Below are 20,768 nucleotides of genomic sequence, written 5' to 3' on the forward strand. Positions count from 1 at the left end.
AGGGAAGCAGGTCTTTGAGAGCAGTGAGGGGACCAAAATGAGTGACCATCCCTGTGGCTCTTGAGTGGACTTTGGACCTGGAGCAGAGGCCCTTTTCAGGACAGAGGTAAGAGGGTTCCATGAAGGCACTGTCAATTTTGACGCTGTAGGGAAGAAAAATTTTATCACAGTGCAGCAGCCCTCCTGGCAGTTCTTAGGGGGTGTTGATGTGTCCCTGAGGCGAGTTTCAATGCCAATATTCTGTCAGTTGGGCTGTTGGTGAATTATTCCAGAACAGGCCGAGCTATGCACACTTAACATTACTTTTTATTATTAGGGGCAGCCCAACAAAAGGAAATTTTTCTCTGGTCCAGGGTCATAATACAAGGGAAAAATGTAGATGGAAAGAGGCAAAGAAGCAAAACAACAGCTTCAATACCGTGGCAAATGACAGTCACGCAAGGTTCCAGAAACCCTCTATTGGGTTACAGTTTGAATAATTACCGTGTCTGAAAATAAGAACTATTAAGGGCATATGCATTTATAAAAGTGCTCCCATCATGAGAAAAGATGAATAGTTATATGAGGTTTTGGAGGATTATAGCAACAAATGCAGTCAGACCATTTTTCATTATAATCTTTTATTTGAAATTGCATGTAGCTCATTTGTGTTGTTGTTGGGTTTTGGTACTGAGGCATATATACCCTGAGGTACATTTTATGAGTGAAGAAAATAAGAGGGTTTTGAATACATTTAAGAATTGTTAATCCTTTTAAACTAAAAAGCTCCTGTGCTTGGTGAGTTTGGATCTTCCTGAAGTCAAATGCTTCTTACTCAATGCATAAGGGTAGCTACCTTTTATTTCTGGTAAAGAATGTGAAGGTGGGATTTGTGAGGTGTTAATCTTTATGATAAGCCAATGGTTGATTGACAAGTTAGAGAAAAATAGAATAGGAGGTTTGGACAGGCAGTTTATGCCTGCTGGAGGAGGGGAGGGAAGTCGAGGGGGAGGAGCAGAGAGAGGAGGCGGGAAGAGTCACCATGTCCTGGGTTGCAGGCTGCTTTAACATGCACAAAATGCTTTTCTCACTGGAATGTAGCCTTCTTAAAGATAGAAATGTGCCTCAGTTATCTTTGATTCCTTGATTCTTAACATGGTGTCTGGCTCACAGTAGTAACTCAATAAGTATTAGTTTCATGACTATACCAAAGAAGAGTTGAATGAATGAATCACTATTATATTTAATTTTTACTGCAGTTCCATGAGTTTGGATTTATCTTGATTTACACATGAAGAACTCAGGACATATAGAAGGCAAATGGCTTGTACAAGATTACATGAGTAAAAGGTAGAGCCAGAATTCCAGCCCGAGTTTTCTGTCCTTCAGTCAGAGCCTTTTTACAGTAACAAAGCTCAGAATTTAGGGTGATTTGGAATTGGAACAGATTTTGAAATGAAACTTAGATTGGGTGCAGAAAGGAAAAAAGAAAAAGAGGGGCTTTGTTTCACTTTTTAGGTTAATTGCTATATCAGTCAGCAACCACAGAATTAATTCTGCATGAACAAACCTCTCTCAAACTCAGCGGCAGGCAGCAATAAGTTTATTCTCAGGATAGCAGGTCTGTGAGTCGCCTGACTGCAGACAGTTGATCCAGACAGGGCTCAGCTGGGTGGCTCTGCTTCTAGCTGCAGGTTGAGCTGAACTTGCATCCTCACTGTGCTGGGCTCAGGATTCTTCCAAGTATATTCACTCCTGGCCCAGACAGAGGGACCATCAACTACCTGAGGGAGTTATTCTCATGCTGATGATAGAAGAACCCCAAATCAAGAGATTCTTGAATGTGCATTTCCAAGCCTCTGCTTGCGTCTCTTCTGCTAATATCCCATTGGCCTATGTGTTTATCGGAATGGTCCCCAAAAATGTCAACGCCCTGATCCCTGGAACTCGTGAACATGGCAAAAGCAACTTTACAGATGTAATTAATATTATGAACCTTAAAATAGGGAGATTATCCAAGATTATCTGAGTGGGCCCAATCAAAGCACATGTGTCCTTAAAAACAGAGCACTTTCTCCAGCTAGAGAGACAGAGAGAGAGAAAGAGAGATGTAACAGAAGGGAAGACAGAGAGATTTGAAGTGTGAAAGGAACTTAACCCACCATTGCTGGAAGAGGCTAAATAGAAAGCACGAAAAGAAATGTGGGCAGACTGCAGGAGCAAAGACAGTCCCCGGTAACAGCTAGCAAAGAAATGGAGATCTTAGTCTTACAATCACAAGGAACTGAATTTGACCAACAATTTGAATGAGGCTGGAAGTGGATTCATCCCTGAACCTACATAAAAGACCCAGCCCTGCTGACTCAGGCCTCTTGAGACTCTAAGCACAAAACCCAGTTGAGTCTACTGGACTTCAGCCTTACAGAATCTGAGAGATAATAAATGAAAGTTGTTTTAAACCAATGACTGCTGTAATCTGCTATGACAGCAACTGAAAACTACTGCAGTCAATGAAAGTCACATGGCTAAGCCCAATCCTGAAGGTCAGGGAAGGCTACTCTGCCTACCATTTGGCTGTGGCCAATCTTGACTGCAACACTACATAGCAGTGAAAAATTTGGGTCAATATTTCTAACCTCTCCAATTGAACTGAGGTGAAAGGAGAATGCCAGATGCCCAGAGGAAGTGTAGTTAAAGTCAGTGGGAGGTTGGGAGGCTATTGGAAAAGCTTTCCCACGATACAGCAGCCCAGAGAGGAGAGAGCCTTAAATAAGTTGTCAAACCACAGAAGTCTCCACGTGAGTTTTGGAAAAGGCAGTTTTGGCCTGAAACTGGGATGGGGGGTAGATGGGAGTGGAGGGCCAGGCTTGTATGTTTTCCCACAAAACTTAAGGTGCTGGTGGGGAGTAGAAGTTAGCACTGTAATATTAATATGTTGGGTGGAATCCACAACCAGTGAAGTCCCCTTTGTACAGTTTACCTTTTACAATTTTCTCAGCAATTTATGAATATGTGTTTGTATTCCATGTGACAGATTCTCAATATGCAGGACAGAAAATCCAGGAACTACCTGGAGTGGGTGACTATGGCCTAAAGATTTAAAGAGGAAGACCTTGTCTTTCTTTTGGACGGTGGTGGCATAAATTATTGTAATAGTGTGTCCCAAGGGCCCAGGGACATGCCAAAAATGGGTCCTTTGGGGTTTTAATAGGAGAGCTATTTTTTGATGTCCTTCTTATATTCTGACTTGCATCTGTAATTCTGGCTGGCTGATGCAGTGAGTCACCTAGCAACCAATGCAAAGGAACCAAACCCATCTACTTCCAAGGAAATGGAGTTAAGCTTCTCCAGGGAAGTGTCATGTAAAGATGACAGCTCGCTGTGGATATGTGACACATATCCTATGCACAGCTCTACCCTGGGCCGCTCATTTTTATCAGCCTTGCAAGACCTGAGGGAATTCGAGGTATAGCAACCCACCCAAGATGACGTGTTGGAGAAATCTGTGTCCATTTTCACCTCCAAGGAAAATGAGCTCTTGTGTCTGAGAAGCCGTTTTCTCTAGTGGGGACCTGCAGAAGAATGGGTAAGGGTCTCAGAATCTGAGTGGCCGTGAATCCCAGCTCTCCCCTCTCTTAACTGTGTGACTTTAGGAAAAGTACCCAATCTCACTGAACCCAACATTATAAATCTGTAAACGAGGGCTATAACAGTAGCCACCTCCTGAGCAGAGAGCCATTTTGAGGTTTAAATAGTAGCTATTGTTACTGCTATTCAGGGCCAAGCAGAATGTGATCGCTCAATTGCAGGAGAATAGGTTTAAGGTTGACATAAAAAGGAGCATCCCTGAAGGAAGAGTTACAAATCTTACCGTGAAAATCTACGGAAACTCCTTCCATAAAGACTTTGAACACAATCCTTACTGTAACATTTTGTGATGGATGTTTCTGGCCATTCAAAAATTTACACAGCCTAGTGACTGTCACCATCTCTAAGTTACCACCGTGGGAATTTATACACTGATTCCAATGATACTGCTTTGGAGCAAATTTTCTTTGGTGTCTGATCACTAAAATGGCCTTTAGAGAATGTAATGTACTCCCTTCAACATCTTTTTTTTTTTTTCTTTTTTTTTTTTTTCTGACCGATAATGGGATCGCAACCCTCAGCACGGTGTTGTCAGCACCGCGCTCAGCCAGTGAGTGAATCGGCCATCCCTATATAGGATCCGAACCGACGGCCTCGGCACTACCAGCGCTGCACTCTCCCAAGTGAGCCAGGGGGCCGGCCCCAACATCTTTTGATAGAGGACTACCGTCATCTTCTCTGGGCTGATGCGACTTTTTGAAACAATCAAAAGCCATTCAGAGTCATTAGAGAAAAGTGACCATACAAAGAGAGAGAATCTTCTGTGGCTCAGACCCTTGCACAACTTTTGCATTCGTGAGTTCTAGATGATACGAATAGACTAGAAAGGAAAATGACCTCTTCAAGTTTTATGTATGATGCTTTGGTTTCAGATGCGTTGGAGTCTGTCTCATTTCTTATGGAGTCGAGGCACAATTACACAATTGTTTATCACATTCTCTATCCTTTGTAGTGAGAGTATAATATTTCATAATAAAGGTCTTCCTAAAAGATTAATTTTTGATTCAAAATCAAAACTGGAATCAAGCTCCCCAAAAAGCTACCTCTTTTCAACTGTTCTCAGAAACTCACAATCTTTTCTTTAATTCCTTCATGATTTGGTCATAGCCAGAGCCTGTTTAAATGGTAAATATTTCTACCTCAATAGAGGGAGTCTGTCTTCATAAGGCTCCACTTAATATGCAGGGAGCACATCAAGTGAGGGTTGCAGACGATTAAAACTTCCCCTTCCTTTGCAACTATAGTTTCACATTTCCAAGCAAATTCCACAGAACAAATTCACATTCCCAATGCATATTTAGATAAATAGTCACGAATGATCTGCGTGCCAAATCCTAGGAAGGTGACTGTCCTCTTTACGTTGGTGTGCCTACCATTCTGCTGAACCAATTTCATCCAGCCTCAAGGCACCAGATACCAACGTGAGCCGGATAAATTTGAAGAGAACAGGAAAGACTCAGTGTGAAGAGTCCCCAAACTTTTCTGGGCCAATAATTTCTTCCCTTTTCTTGGATCTGCTTCTCCAGCATCCCTTCACCCCATCACATCACGTTTATTCTGAAACCCGCCATGAGGGGACATCACCTCAGGACCTGAACTTGTAGCTCCCTCTTGTGAGAAAGGACATGATGTGGAGAGGCTCTAGCCCTTTATATTTCTGAGTTTAGGCCAGAACTGGTAGATGGTTACAAAAGTGCTGGCTTCCCCCCTCCTGCCCCTGTGTGGAAGTCCTTGCTAATTGACCCTAACTCTTTTCCCTGGTGAATAGAGGGTCATTTTTTTGCATAACAGTTTTGAAAACCACAACTGATCAATAGGTGTTAGCATGCAAGAGGAAATCTATTTGCCATTAAGACTCTTAGCTAGGTCCAAGGAGCTCAGAAAGCAGATGTTTTATGTGCTGCATCCTCCCATATGTTTTAAATGACAAGAAACATATTCATAACATGTATAAGCATATTACTAGGTGTTACTAGTCTAGAATCAGAACATCTGAAGTTAAAGCAACTTCAGAGATCATTTAATTCATCCTGTTTATTTTGCAGAAGAGTAAATAAAGTCCTGTAGTAGAGTCTCTCTCTCTCGTTCTCTCTCTCTCTGTGTGTGTGTGTGTGTGTGTGCGCATGTGTGTGTGTGTGTGTGTGAGTGTGTGTGTGTCTGTCTCTCTCTCTCTCCCCCTCTCTCTTGCTTTTGGACATCTAAAACCCTCTTACAAATGGGGAATTCCTCAGTTCATGAGTCTCAGTGGGAGGGAAAGCTTGATTCTCACTACAGATAATGAAAACCCCCAACTTTCTCATTCTCAGCCTGTCTTGCAGCTAACGCATGGGCATGTGACCAAGGCTACACTAATCAGATGTACTTGTTCCAAACTGAACTGAGAGTATGAGGTGTAAAGAGATTCTGCTCTGATGGTGGGTTGTCCAACAGTGTTTTCAGGAACTCTGGGCTCGATGCTGCAATAGCAGTATTCCCATTTAGTTCTGCAGCAGCAAGGTGTCCTCCTCTGACTGTTTTTGTCACATGGTTTGGACACGGTCCTCATTGCTGCTAGCATCTTATGTTCCTGAGCATCTTCCAAGCCTTGTTCTAAGGCCTCCCTGGTTGTTCTGTGAGCTACCTCCTGTCTTCTCGATAAAAGACTTATCACCAAAGTCAGCCAAAGTATTTGTTTTCTTGTTGTGCTTGCATTTTTGTGTTTTAGTTTTTTGCAGCCAAGAACCCTGACTCATATGTGGGCCACTGACGACAAGTAATCAATACAGACTCATGGCAGAGCAGGGATTAGGGCCATGTGGCTTTCAGCCCCATGTGATTTCCACAGGGCACCAATCTTGCTCTTACTGTGCTAATGTCTTTTCTAGTCCTATTCTCTACCTTCTACTGGGAAATGCTACACTGTCCCTGCTTTTCTTCCCCATCCATAGGGAAGGAATAAACAAAGTAGGATGGTCTACAAAATCAGTTTTACTCAAAGTATAGTGAAAAACAATTTAGGTGCCTATAATAGTAAGAAATGAGTTAGGCAGAGAGAGAGAACTAAAACTCAAAATATCCATGTCTTAAATAAGCTAGAAGTGTATTTGCTTCTCCCATAAAATAGAATGGTGCAGGTGGGGGGTAATGTGCTCCAGGCTCCTTCTCTCCTGTCTCTCCTTCACCCTCAGCATTAGGTGTCAACCTTATGGTGTGTTGTAATCAACTTATTGTTGTAGACAGATGGTTCACAGAGCCTTACATGTTTATTCTCCAGCCTTTTAAAAAAGAGAGACAGAGAAGTACAAAGATACTTACTAAAATTCTTCTCCACCCCAATGCCAAAAACTTGAGTAGACACCATTCCATATTTTTACAGACTCAGATGAGGGTCCTCTGGGAGGTGGGGTCAGGGGAGTAGAGCAGAGATCATTGGGCTCTCCAGCACCTTCCGTGCAATTTGGCCCCACCTAGTGCAAACCATAGGTAAATGAGTTTGGAGAGGGTAGGTCAGTTCTCAGTTCAAGTCATCAAGCTAAGACACCAACAAAGCCCTCCCTCAGAGTGGCATGCACAGTGGCAACACATATATGCCTCTTCCGTGACAAACACAGAGCACAGACGCCACAGGGTCAGGCAATGGAAGCTTTTACCTTGAACTTTTCCAGCAGAATCTAAAATCTGATCATACAAAATGATTGCATCATAATTTTTTTTTATTGAATCAAAATCGATTATACATATTTTGGGGGTTCAACATTGAGATATGTTGATCAAATCAATATTACTAGTATATATATTGTTACAAATGGTAATTATTCTTTATGCCCCTTGTCCAATCTCTCCTCATCCCCCTCTCCCTTCCCCCTTCTCCCTCTAATTACCCAAGATTTCTTCTTTACTTCTGAAAGAATAATGGTTACTCTGTTGATTTGTTGCCTAGATGATCTGTCCAGTGCTGAAAGGTGTGATCAGGTTCCCCAATGTTATCACAGAGCAGATGCTTCTTCTGTCACTTTGAAATGGGCTTTGTGGAGAGAGACATCATCTTCTTTTCTTTGTCTCTGCTGGGTACTCTCCTTGTGTCAATGCCCTCCAGTGGTTGGTGGACCATCTGCGTGGTGGTTGTGGCATCTAGTCGCTTTCACGGCAGCCATGGTTATTGTGGTGGCTGTCATGGGCCACCTACAGTGGAGGTGATGTTTTTGGCATGTTCCTTGGTGCTGGCAGTTTGCCTGGTTGTGGGAGGGGAGTCTGGTCCTCTTCTCCATGCCTTGGGTCCCCAGGTGGGGCCCCAAGGTGCTGGCATGGTGTGCCTGGTTGTAGGAGGGGAGTCTGGTCCCCTTCTCCATGTCCTGAGTCCCTCGGTGGGCCCTGAGGCACTGGTGCAGTGTGCCTCATTGTGGGATGGGAGGTCTGGTCCCCTCCTCCATAACTCGGGTCCCCAGGTGGGCCCTAAGGAGCTGGAGTGGTTTGCCTGGTTGTGGGAGGGGGGTCTGGTCCCTGGCTCCAAACCCCCAGTTTCTAGGCAGGCTCCAAGGCACTGGTGGTGTGCCTGGGCCAGAACTAATTTTTTGTCCTTTGCTTACTTCTAAAACAGGGGAACTTCCTGTGGGAACCAGTACTTCAGCTGTGTGGTTGAGCTAAATTGCTGCTCTGCTGCTGTTTCCCTAGGGAAGGCATTTTGTGCAGCTCAAGGTTTAATGGTTGGCTTTATAGGTACTTCCAGCTCTCCAGAGACCTGGCAGATCTGGGTTGTATAGAAACTCTAATGTGGGCCTGAGTTTTTTCATCAAACTGCACCCTGTGCAATTCTGCATTCATGACCAGTCTCCTCTGAGTGGTCCTGCACTGATTGTGGGGTGGATCAGCTGTCCTTGCTGTGTCCCAGTGTTCTCTCGGTGGCCCATATCCACCACTGCCCATGCTCCAAACACTTCCCATGGGACGGGCCCTGCGTCAATCCCTTGTGATGACTCACTGGCATCTGAATGGCTCCCTTTATTCAATTGTTCTGGCTCCTCACTCCTGTGTGGGTCCACGAGAACACTATTAGTGGTCTTGCTGTCCTGGGGGCTGCCAAGGCCCTCTTCTCCCCTGCTGCCTCCAAGCAACTCCATCCAGAGGGCACAGCTGCAACTTCTGCCGGTTCCTGCTCCATGCGCTCAGCAGCTCCAGCCTTAAAGCAACTGCAGCACAAAACCCTCAGAGCAGTTTTTCTTTCTCTCAGTATGGCTTCTCCCACCTTCATGAACTCCATAGGTCTCTCCTCCTCTTTGCCTGAGCTCCAGCAGCTTGCATCATAATTCTTAAGTGCTTGATGAATTCCTACTGGCTTGGCTTTTGTTCCTCTTGAGAATCATCAGAAATTATTTGTAATCAATATCACGAAAACTCCCAGAGAAATAAAGGATCTCATCTACCAAAGAGGAAGATTATTTAACATCTTGAAAAGCCAAGATTTCATCTATTAGTAGCTTCACTGATCATCTTCAACTCTTCCTTCACTTGCTTGCTTATCACCATACAAACAAGCAGAGAGAGGTAGCCACGGAGTGACAACTAGCATTTTGTAGTGGGATATGTCCTCGCTATCTCACTCCAGTGCATATACATGGTAATTATAAAAAAACTTTCCTTAGTCAGGTTTATTACTGATGTTATCCCATAACTTTCAATTATTTTCTCCTTAAGATTCTGAAAACAATTCCTTTGAGCAAACTACACTGACATCTATCGTTTTAAGGAGTAGGCCTCTCACCTCTTCAAACACATAAAGATTATTAATTTTCCTTCGACACTGGTCAGTCAAGGTTGATACGTAGAGTTAAAAATCATTTTGCATTTAAGGAATTGCAGCTTCCTCAGTCTGTGGAAGAAGCAGTCAATAGCCACAGTGAGAGCAACAGAAATAACAATAACTATTTTCAAAACACTTTGACAATTACCAAGTGTTTTTATAGAAACTATTTTAAAAAAATAATAAAGCCTAAATCTTCCAGCCCACTTTCTGTTGTTTCATCCAGCCAAAATGCCAACCCTGAGCAAATAATGATGATTACATTATTTTTCTTTAATAGAAAAAAAAAAATCCTACAGCAGTCTCAATAAAAGTTCAGCAACTGTTCTCAAAGAAAAAAGGGAAAGTAGCTCCAGGTCTGCTTGATAAAAAATCAAACCACCCTGAATGATGAACTTAACAGACAAGATTACACAATGGGATGCTATAAAAATTGAAAACATTGATTTTTTTTTTTTAACACAGAGCACAGGCTCCTGATATTGAGCAAACACCTGATGGGGCTGCTTCTAGAGTTGGCTGCAAAGCGTAAGGCAAACTTGGTAGCGGCAGAGATTCAGCGTAGGTTGCTGCTGCTGAGTCTACGCAGGCACTTGTGAAGGCTGTAGGAGGGAGTTCAGCTCCCTTAAGAAAACAAGGCCAGCTCCGCTCAGATGCCACTCTGCATGGCATTACAGAGCATCGCAGCTGGCTTTAGAACCAGCAAAGTGCCCTAAGATTACATCTGCCCTTTTACAGCACTGGCTTCTCAAGCTTGGGTGCGCTCCTGTCATGAGAGCTGTGCTCCATGACACCAACAGCTCAGGAACTAACTCCCTAAAGACAGAGGAGCCTGGAGGACAAGTCAGTTGGCATAAGCTGAAGCATCCCTCTTTGCACGGGTGACATCAAGGACAGCTGTCTCCTGGCCCAGAGCAAAGCTTCAGCAACCCAGAACAGGTACAGACGAGGAGGGCTGCTACATCACACTGCCGTGGTGGGGAGGCCACATGCTGGGGAGGCTGGTCTTGCTCTCTCTTTTTTTTTTTTATCAGTAACTTAAAGTTCATTGTATTTAATTTATAAATGCCAGAAAGAAACCAGAAAGACAAACCCACCAAGGTTTCTCTAAAATTATATATATATATAATTCCACATAACAATTCTGAAAATATTGGTTTATCAATTACTGTTATTTTATTTAAAAGATCGCTTTTGCGGTTTTTCATAGTGTACCTGTCTTAGAGGTCCCTAACGATATGCATAAACACCACCTGGTCTTGCTTCTGCTCTTGGCCTCTGCTCGCCTCTCCAGCTTCAGCCCTTGCCTCTCCTGCTTCCCTTCACACTCTGCTCCAGCCACAATGAACTTGTTTATATTTCTTTAAAACACTGTGCTCCTTCCTGGCTCACAGACTTTGCACGTCCTGTTGTCCCTATCCATAAGTCTCCCCTCACTCGTGATAGTCCACCTTCCATCCAAGCTTCAGATATCAGCTGTTTCAGCAGTGGTAAGAGACATTTTTCAGCCCCTAGACAAAGTGATATGCTCCTGCTATGTGATATAATAGCACCTTGTACAACCTCTGTCTTCATCATGATAATGGCAAATACTTATACAACACAGGGTGCTAGATGCTATTCTAAGAACATGCACACACACATACACACACACACGCATATGTATACCTCTGTAACTATGTATGCATCTATCTTTCTATTTATCTATCTGTTTAGTTCAGTTGAAGTTTGAATGAGTATCTATACAGTAGTGATAGATGGATTGATTGATTGATTGATAGGTAGTCTTGCTCTTTTTGCTATTTCCCTCTAGAAGGAATACAAAATGCCTGATGGTAAGCACCCAACTGGCAATTACAGAATGCCACACTGCTGCCTCAGACCATCAGCCCCTCGCACATCTTCTCAGGAGCAGTGCCAGCAGAGGCAAAAAGAACACAAAATAAAATTTCATGTGCATACTGCTGTGATCAGCCATTGCAAGAGTTTCATCCAGCAAGGGCCATGCTTTGCTTTGCCCAGGAAGGACAAGACAAATCTATCCTGCAGTACAAGAGTGATATTGAGGGTAAAAGAAAGCAGGTACCAGTTGTATTAGTTAGGGTTATGCAAACCACTATAACAAATCAACAAAAAGGAGTAACAGCCTACACACAGTGCAAATTTATTTTTTGCTGAGTATCTCCAGATCATCAGGGCCTGCTCCTCTCTACACAATCATTCCAGCTCTCAGGAAGCTCTGCCATATTCAATATGTGGCTTCTATGGTCACTGGGGTTTTCTCTGTCTTGTGATAATGACCTGAGGGGTAGACCACGTGGGCAATTTTTACAGATCAGGTCTGGAAATATGACTAATTTGCTTTCATTCCACTGACTAAAACCCAGTCACATGGGGTATTAGTTTCCTATTGCTGCTGTAACGAATTACGACAAACTTAAATGTGCCACAACACACATTTATTTTCTTACAATTTTGGAGGTCAGAAGTCTGAAATCAGTTTCACTGGGCTGGATTCTGGGTGCTGGCAGGGCCACACTCCCTCTAGAGGCTCTGGGAAAAAACTGCACCCAGAATGTACCAGCTTCTAGAACTGCGTTCCTCCATCCCTTTGCTCCTGGCTTCTTCTTCCTTCCAAAGCCAGCAGTGTAGCATCTTGTTTCAGTGGCCACAGTGCTTTCTTCCTCTCTGGCAAATCTCCTTCTACTTCCTTCTTATAAGGACACTTGTGATTGCATTCAGGGTCTACCCCAATAATCCAGGATAATCTTCCCATCTGAAGATCTTTAACTTAACCACACCTGCAAAGTCTCTTTTACTATATAACATAACAGTCACAGATTCCATGGACCGAGACCTAGATATTTTGGGGGCCACTGTTCAGCTTATCATGAATGCTCTCTGGCCCACAAAGATTCACATACATCCCACATACAAAATACATTCACCTCATCAAACACCTCCAAAAGTCTCAATCCATTATTGCATCAATTCAGAGTACAAAATTTTATCTAAATATCATCAGCACAATAGTCCCACACATGGCTATACCTAACAGCAAGGGGACTGGGGAAATGCGCTGTATGCTTTGTAACCAGCCTGCAATATCTCTGCCCCACTAGCAATGTCTGAAGACTAGCTTTAAAGACCTTCTTGCTTTTGACCTGGCTGTCAGGATTGAGGCTAAACTATGCCTAAAGTGGTACTTACAATTATAATTTGGCAGCCTGGTGGATCCCAGGAGTGGATTTCCCTGAGAACTTCGTCCCCAAATAGTTCCCCCACTATAGCCCTTTCATCCTATCTAGCTAGAAATCACTACCAGCAGCATTGCTCCTTTAGGATCTATGGAAAATAAACCATGAAATGAGTCCCAAAGTGGAGATGTCACTCTTCTGGTCATCTTATATAGCACCATAATGTAGATTGCTTGTGCAGCCAGCCATCTGTGGACATAATGTGGCAGGTAATGGTGGGCTAGGAAACAAAGATGACAGCTGAAGGAAGACAGGCTTATCCTGTGTTTCTCTTTACTATGTCCTGACCTTTTTATCTCCCATGGATGTCACTGCCAGTCTTCAGTGCAGAAAACAGGAAGAAAGGTACAAAAAGAAGAGAGAGGAAGGAAAAAGATCTCCTACAAGAAGACAATTCCCTCAGGTGACCTTCATCAGCATTTCATGCCAAGGCTCATTCATCCCTACTCAGGTACTGATGAGAATATCACCAGAAGAGGCAACTTTTATTCAGTAGAAATAACATCCATGGGGTCCCAGACATCACATGTTATTTGGAGCCAAGCAGACACAATTGAAATGTCGTATTCATCACTTACTAGCTGTGTTATCTAGGACAAGATTGCTTAAACTTTCTTATCTCCAGTTTCCTTGTCTATAAAATGAGGATGCAAAGGTCTACATCACAGGGTTTTTGGTATAAGAGTTAAATGAAATAAAATATGCCAAAATGCCTGGTTCATGTTCCCTTCATTACCATCCAGAGAAGTTCCTAATTGGAGCCAGTTGGCTGTGGAAGACGGAGAGCCAGTCTCCCACATATCTGAGGTTTGCAAATGACCGGCTCTATTGACTGATCTCATGGCAGCTGCTCTTTCCTGGCAACTCATGAAACATATTACATCTTCCTAGGTCAGGATGGAGTTCTTTTTGTTTCATTTCAAATATGCAAAGCCCTTAGCAATCTTGTATTAAGATTTTTAATCTGAGATAAGTGGATTTTATGAACATACCGAATTCTTTATGATTCGCTCATCTAAGTTATCCCATCATTGTAAAGTTGCCTTAAAAATGACCTTGTTCCTCAAAGACACTGAAACTGTTTAAATAAAAGCATGTGTACATACATGATTATTTAAAACGTTTTATTATATGATTTTATAAATATGTAAAATGTACACCCCAGCTGATACCCAATGGTTTGGCAGGCAGAGTGGGTGTTGCGGGTAGAGATCAAAAAGGAAAAGGCAGAGAGGAAATAAGCAAAAAAGAAAGTAGCATATGTGATATAATAACATTTAGATAATTTACTATATGTGTATTTGTATATGCAAAAAGACATTAGAAGAAAAAAATAAGGTTCGAACTAAAATTACCCACTTGCAGAAATGACAATATAATACTGCTAAGTAACAAAATGTTGCTAAATGGCAAGCCACAGAGTTTGTATGTAGCATAATTCTACTTTAATATAAATAAAACAGTCAATGAAATCTCTGCATATGTGACATATTTGCACAAGAAGAATAGAATGGAAACTCATTAATATTTGTTGGGGAGGTTGGACAGGCAATAATTTACTTTTCCTTTATGTATTTTTTTATTTAGTTATACAGGCTTGTATTGTTTTTGTAATTTGGGGAAAAATCTTGGTTTTGGGGAATTAATAAACAAATAAAGTAAAAAATATGTATTCTTTATGTTCAGAGCTGATACCATCAACCCAGTGGCTGGTTTGGTAGGACACTGTTTAAAGTTCACTACTGATAAAACAGTGCAAATTTTTGTCATTTTAGTGAGTAAAAAGGACCTAAAAAGTAGATTAAAATGTTCCTATGGGCCTTCCCTTCTCTGCTGCTTCCCCAGACCTCCACCCACACATTGCTATCATCACCAGACTCAGACATGCACTTTCCTACACCAACAGAGAATTTTTTTTTTATAAAGAAAATGAAATTTATTGCTTACAGTTTCTTTTTTTTTTTTTTTTAATTTTATTTTGTCGATATACATTTTGGCTGATTATTGCTCCCCATCACCAAAAAATCCCTCCCTTCTCCCTCCCCCCTCCCCGCCAACAATGTCCTTTCTGTTTGCTTGTCGTATCAACTTCAAGTAATTGTGGTTGTTATATCTTCTTCCTTCCCCTCCCGGTTTTTTGTGTGTGTGTGTGTGTGTGTGTGTGTGTGTGTGTGTGTGTGTGTGTGTGTGTGTGTGTGTGTGTGTGTGTGTGTGTGTGTGTGTGTGAATTTATATATTAATTTTTAGCTCCCACCAATAAGTGAGAACATGTGGTATTTCTCTTTCTGTGCCTGACTTGTTTCATTTAATATAATTCTCTCGAGGTCCATCCATGTTGTTGCAAATGGCAGTATTTCATTCATTTTTATAGCTGAGTAGTATTCCATTGTGTAGATGTACCACATTTTCCGTATCCACTCATCTGATGATGGACATTTGGGCTGGTTCCAACTCTTGGCTATTGTAAAGAGTGCTGCGATGAACATTGGGGAACAGTATACCTTCGACTTGATGATTTCCATTCCTCTGGGTATATTCCCAACAGTGGGATAGCTGGGTCGTATGGTAGATCTATCTGCAATTGTTTGAGGAACCTCCATACCATTTTCCATAGAGGCTGCACCATTTTGCAGTCCCACCAACAATGTATGAGAGTTCCTTTTTCTCCGCAGCCTCGCCAGCATTTATCGTTCATAGTCTTTTGGATTTTAGCCATCCTAACTGGGGTTAGATGGTATCTCAATGTGGTTTTGATTTGCATTTCCCGGATGCTGAGTGATGCTGAACATTTTTTCATATGTCTGTTGGCCATTTGTATATCTTCCTTAGAGAAATGCCTACTTAGCTCCTTTGCCCATTTTTTAATTGGGTTGCTTGTTTTCTTCTTGTAAAGTTATTTGAGTTCCTTATATATTATGGATATTAATCCTTTGTCAGATGTATATTTTGCAAATATTTTCTCCCACTCCCAACAGAGAATATTGATCAGTGTGATCAGTTTCCAGAACATTCATGAACTCTCTTTTTGTTCCCAGAAGTGGACTTTTTAAGAAGCTAAATTCAAATGTGTGGACACCCGCCTTCCAGCTAGACAGTTAAGATGGGTCTGGATCGCAGTATCTGCCTGAGGTTCTGTGCCTCTCTGCCCTAGTTCATCAGACACATGGAATAGTTCTTTCCTCACAAACTGATGAAATCACAGACTTGGGTTTGGTCTTTGAAGATAAAGGAGCTTTCAAGTTCTTCATATAGCTCAACTGAATTATAATCATTTTTCACTGGGGATTGGAGACAAAGTCCCGGCCAGCTACAGTGGTATTTTATCTTCCATTTGTAAACCACTGTCCTGTGACTTTTCTCCCCTGAAGCCTCTTTGGGGAAAGTGGTGAGTCTGAAGCTGAATGCAGTCATTATTGAATCCCCTGGTAAAATGACACCTTAATTATCTCATTAGAGCTCCCAATGGTCATGGAAGGATTCAACATTCTACCAGGGAGTAAGGTTGGCATGAGGGTGGCCAGAATCCATAGCTCTCTTTTTTCTCCTGATTCAAATCCATTAGGGCATATACTATTTTTTTAAATGGGAAAGAGAACATAGACAATGTAGAATAAAATAAAAGTCTGCAAGAAAAATGATGCCTTTAAAATAGGAACAGTCAGTAGTCAGATATAGTAACAGCCAAAGCAGAGGAAATAAGGACATGCAAAGTTTAATACATGCAGGTGAGATTCTAAAAGCTTAATAAAATGAAGAGAAAACTGAAGAACAGAGCACTAGCAAAAAGTGCAGGTTCGTTTCAAAAAATGATATTGTGAGTTAAAGATTTGGGGGTTTTAAAAATAGCCTTTTATTTTGTAATGTGAAAAATAGTGTAAGATTTTGAACTAGATGATCTCTCGTGTTTCTTCAAAGTCTAAGATTCTCTGTGAAATCCAAAATGGCCATGTAATGATATGATACATTATTCTGAACTTTAATAGTTCCACCAACATTCCACTCTTTGTTCTATGACTAAGTTGAAACATTTAAGTTGATAAAGCCATGAACAATACATGTATATACACACGCCCGTACTCCTGGTCATGTACGTGTTTTCCTGAAATACACAGTGAACAGAGATAAAAGGCATTTATTTGGGAAGAATAAAATGGGATACGTTGATCGATCAGTTAGTTGCTGAATGCTGCCCTTGCATATGATCAGGATAAAGTGAAACTTTATATTTGAAAAAAACACTGGTACACTGATGATTACAATTGGAGAAAAATTTTACAGAAGAGCCAATCAGTGTTATACATGGTGTTTGAAGAATGAAAGCATGCTTTCAACTATTATTATGCCCAGAGTCACATATTCAGAACATGGCGTCGCTGTTGACCAATGAAATGCTAATGCTTCTTGGTGCTCTGCTCTTATCTCAATAGACCCTTACCCTGGGTGAGGACTTGAGAGGTTCTCAGCAAGAAGAGCCAGAAATCAGGGGAAGTGAACAGAGCTCAAGGCCAGATGTGACAGGAGGAAAAACTGCATGGTTTTCAAGCATGTTTATGAAATTTGTCAGCTACCTAGTATGTCTCTATTTTATAAGAACAGATTAGGCAAAATACTCACTTAGTGGAGCATTGCCCTTTGTATTAGTCAAGGTTCTCCAGAGAAACACAACCAATAGGTGATATATATAAATGAGACTTGTAGGAATTGGCTCACATGATTACAGAAGCTGGGAAGTCCCATGATCTTCCATCTGCAAGCTGGAGATACAGGAAGGCAGTGGTGTACTTTGAAGGTCTGGGAACCAGGGAGCTGATGGTGTATATCCCATTCACAGTCTGAAGGACTAAGAACCAGTTGCACTAAGGGAAAAAGACTGATGTCCCAGCTCAAATAGACAGAGAGCATTCAACATTCCTCTGCCATTTTGTTCTATTCCAGCCCTCAACCCATGGGATGATACCCATCCACACTGGGGAGAGCCATCTGCTTTCCTCAATCTACCTATTCAAATGTTAATCTCTTTTAGAAACATCCTCACAAACACATCCAAAAATAAATTTTAACTAGCTATCTGGGCATCCTGTAGTCCAGTCAAGTTGACATGTAAAATTAACCATGACATCCTTATTAATGTGTTAGGGTTTTTGATGTACTGAACACAAGCACTGAACCTCCCAGAATTCTGTATGGGAGCCTTTACCAGGATGTGGAAAGTAAATAGGAAACTCAAGACCTTTGGACGGACCTAGACATCTTTGGCAGAAAAATCAGTGGGAAATCCTTTTTAACACAGAGATATTGGGTACAAATTCAGATGCACTGATGCAGAACTCCCAAGTTCCCTGGCAGTCAACTGCAGGCCAGGCTGGACCAGTTCACCTGAACTTGGCTTTAAAGTTTCTATAGAGTCATGGCAAAATTCTTAGCTGAATTTCACCTTTGTGTCTGAGACTTAATTACCCTTCTTTCTCCTCCATCCATGAAATCTTTTTATAGAGGCCAAATATGAAGAGAGTCACAATTTACATGAACATGTAGGTGGCTACTTCTGACACATGTTGTCCATTGGTTTTCAGAGCTGATTTTCTTGACCTGGCTGGCAAGGGGTGGGAGAGGAGAGGTCCTTACTCTACAGGAGCTGTGAAAAGATGGGTGCTATCTAAAGGAGAAGATGAGGGCTGTACTTTTCACATAGAATCTACAAAATTGTAGTTTTTTTAGTTCGAAATAATGCTTTTCTTTCTTGAGTATGAGCACTTCTCTACAAGTGCTTGGTTGTAATCCCAGAATACATTTTGTTGCCCTCAGCACTGCCTTGTGCTTTCCCTCAAGCACCTGCTACATTTAAACATGGATTTTGTACATCAGAAAAGTCCTTACTAGTTAGATTTAAAGTATTTTCCAAATTTTACTTGATGATTCCCTGTAAAGTTATAATACATATCTATTAAGTTATGACATGTAACATAGAAATGAAAAACATGGACTCTGGACCCAGATGGCCTGGGTTCAAATCCCAACGCTGCTAGTCTGTGATGTTCGACTTAATCTCTTAGTACCTCAATTTTCTCGTGTGTAGCATCTATTTCATAGGGTTATTGTGAGAGTTAAGTGAGTTAATGTGTGTAAAGTGCTTAAAACAGAGATTTCATATGTGTTAGCTTTTGTTATTCTCTCTCTCTTTTTTTTTTTTTTTTTGCATATGTGTAGATGAACTGTGTATAGCTTTTTAAAAATCACTTATTTCCTTTTCCTTAAGACAGGGCTACTAACAAAAAACTGAACTCCTACATCTGTAGATTGGGCAAGGGAGCTCAGCCTGACCCTAGATTGAAATATGTGTAGATCTGGAGGTGGGGAAGCTCCTTTCACAGGAACCTGAGTCCTTGTTTTGATTTTATTTTCATTAGGGTATGGGGGCAGGAAGGACTTTCCTCTACATGGACTCCCCCATCTGGAAAATATTAGAATATTAGACATCAATTACTCACCACAGTTGTTATAAGAAACTTAAGGAACAGCCCTGCATATCTATAAATTCTGAGAAAATTACTGAGAAGATAGGTCAAGGAGAACGGAAGGAAGTTACAGAGAAGCCAACATTTATTGAGTGTCTCTTTTACTCAATAAATCTTGAGTAAAAGATGCCATAATACACACACTATATATTATCTCTTTACATAGCAAAGAATTATTACTGCATCTTCTAGATGAAGACATTATGTGTGGAATAGATGGGATTTGAACCAGGACTGTCTGACTCTGGAGCGTATGCTCTTTCTCCCTCCTGACTTTGCTTCTGCAACACTGCATTACACATACTGTATAAGGCCATCATTCATAATTATGATAGCAGGTAATCAAGATAAGATTATTTTTCACTGTGGGGTTATTTTAAACCAGATAAGAATATGGTGTGTTTGAGAAATTTTTTATTTAAAATAGTTTCAACAAAACTAATTTTTATTCTTAAAGAAGTCACATGTATATTTTGAGGAAAGGTCTCTGATTAGAACCCCTGTTCTTTGACAGTGCAGAATGAACTGTGGTGAAAATAATTGGTAGGTTGCACTGTGGCTCATGGAATGGGAGGGAAACCATGCAACTGTGCCCAGCTGCAAAGTTTCTAGCACTCCCTTTGGGAATTTGGATTCCAATGCTTCCAGTGGTAGCTGGCCCATAATGGAAAATGTAGGCCCCTGACCCCCATCTCCAACCCCTTATCTCCCTAGGGATCATACAGCAGGTCAAGAGCTCACTTCCAACCCAGGGGCAGACAAGAGAGACAGAGCTCCTCAGAGACGTCCCCAAGACTCCCTCCACCCTGCACTTGCATGCTCACCCTCAACCCCGCCTCCCAGGCACATGGACCACCTCATTAAGATGCATCCTTCCTTCTTTATCCAAAGGGCTATTTATAAGGGATTCAGGAAAATTTGCCAAAAAAGGGAATGGAAGGGTGTAATTTGAAAGTTTTTAATGGCTTAATGAAATATTTTGGTACCATGCAATCCCCTGAGATAATATTCGTTTTTTGGATAAAGAAATATACTTCTGTTGTATATCTCAGCCTCTTATTAGATGTTTTCAAGTGTTTCTTCCCAAATTTCAGTAAATATGCCATATAGAGTATCAGTATTTGCTCAGGCTGTATGGAAGATGAGCAAACCTTAGACTGGGATAAGTATAAGATAAGGCACTCTGTGAAAAAAACAGACATTTTATAGAACAAGAAAATCCGGAATTTCTTGTCTCTGCTAGAGCTATGCTGGGTGATCTGTGTCTGTATTCTATGTGAACACAATGCTGTTCAGTAGAAAGAGTATTTAAAGATATGAGTTTTACCCAAGTCCAATGCCTGTGCTACTTACTCAGACCCCTGGAGATCACTCCTGAAAATGGGGCAGAAGAGGACGCAACCGAGTTGAAACACACATATCCAGATTCCCGCTTTCAAACTAGATATATGGGAGGTGTATGCAAAGAGAAAATGTCAGAGAACTGTAATATTTTATTGCCAAATAAGGATTTGACCCTGAATTCCCATCTTGGTTCCAATTTTAGAAGCCGAGATGGTTTGTGTGTGAGATGGTTTAGAAGCCTAGGGGTAT

Source organism: Cynocephalus volans, chromosome 2 (genome assembly GCF_027409185.1).
Source record: "Cynocephalus volans isolate mCynVol1 chromosome 2, mCynVol1.pri, whole genome shotgun sequence".
Lineage (NCBI taxonomy): Eukaryota > Metazoa > Chordata > Mammalia > Dermoptera > Cynocephalidae > Cynocephalus > Cynocephalus volans.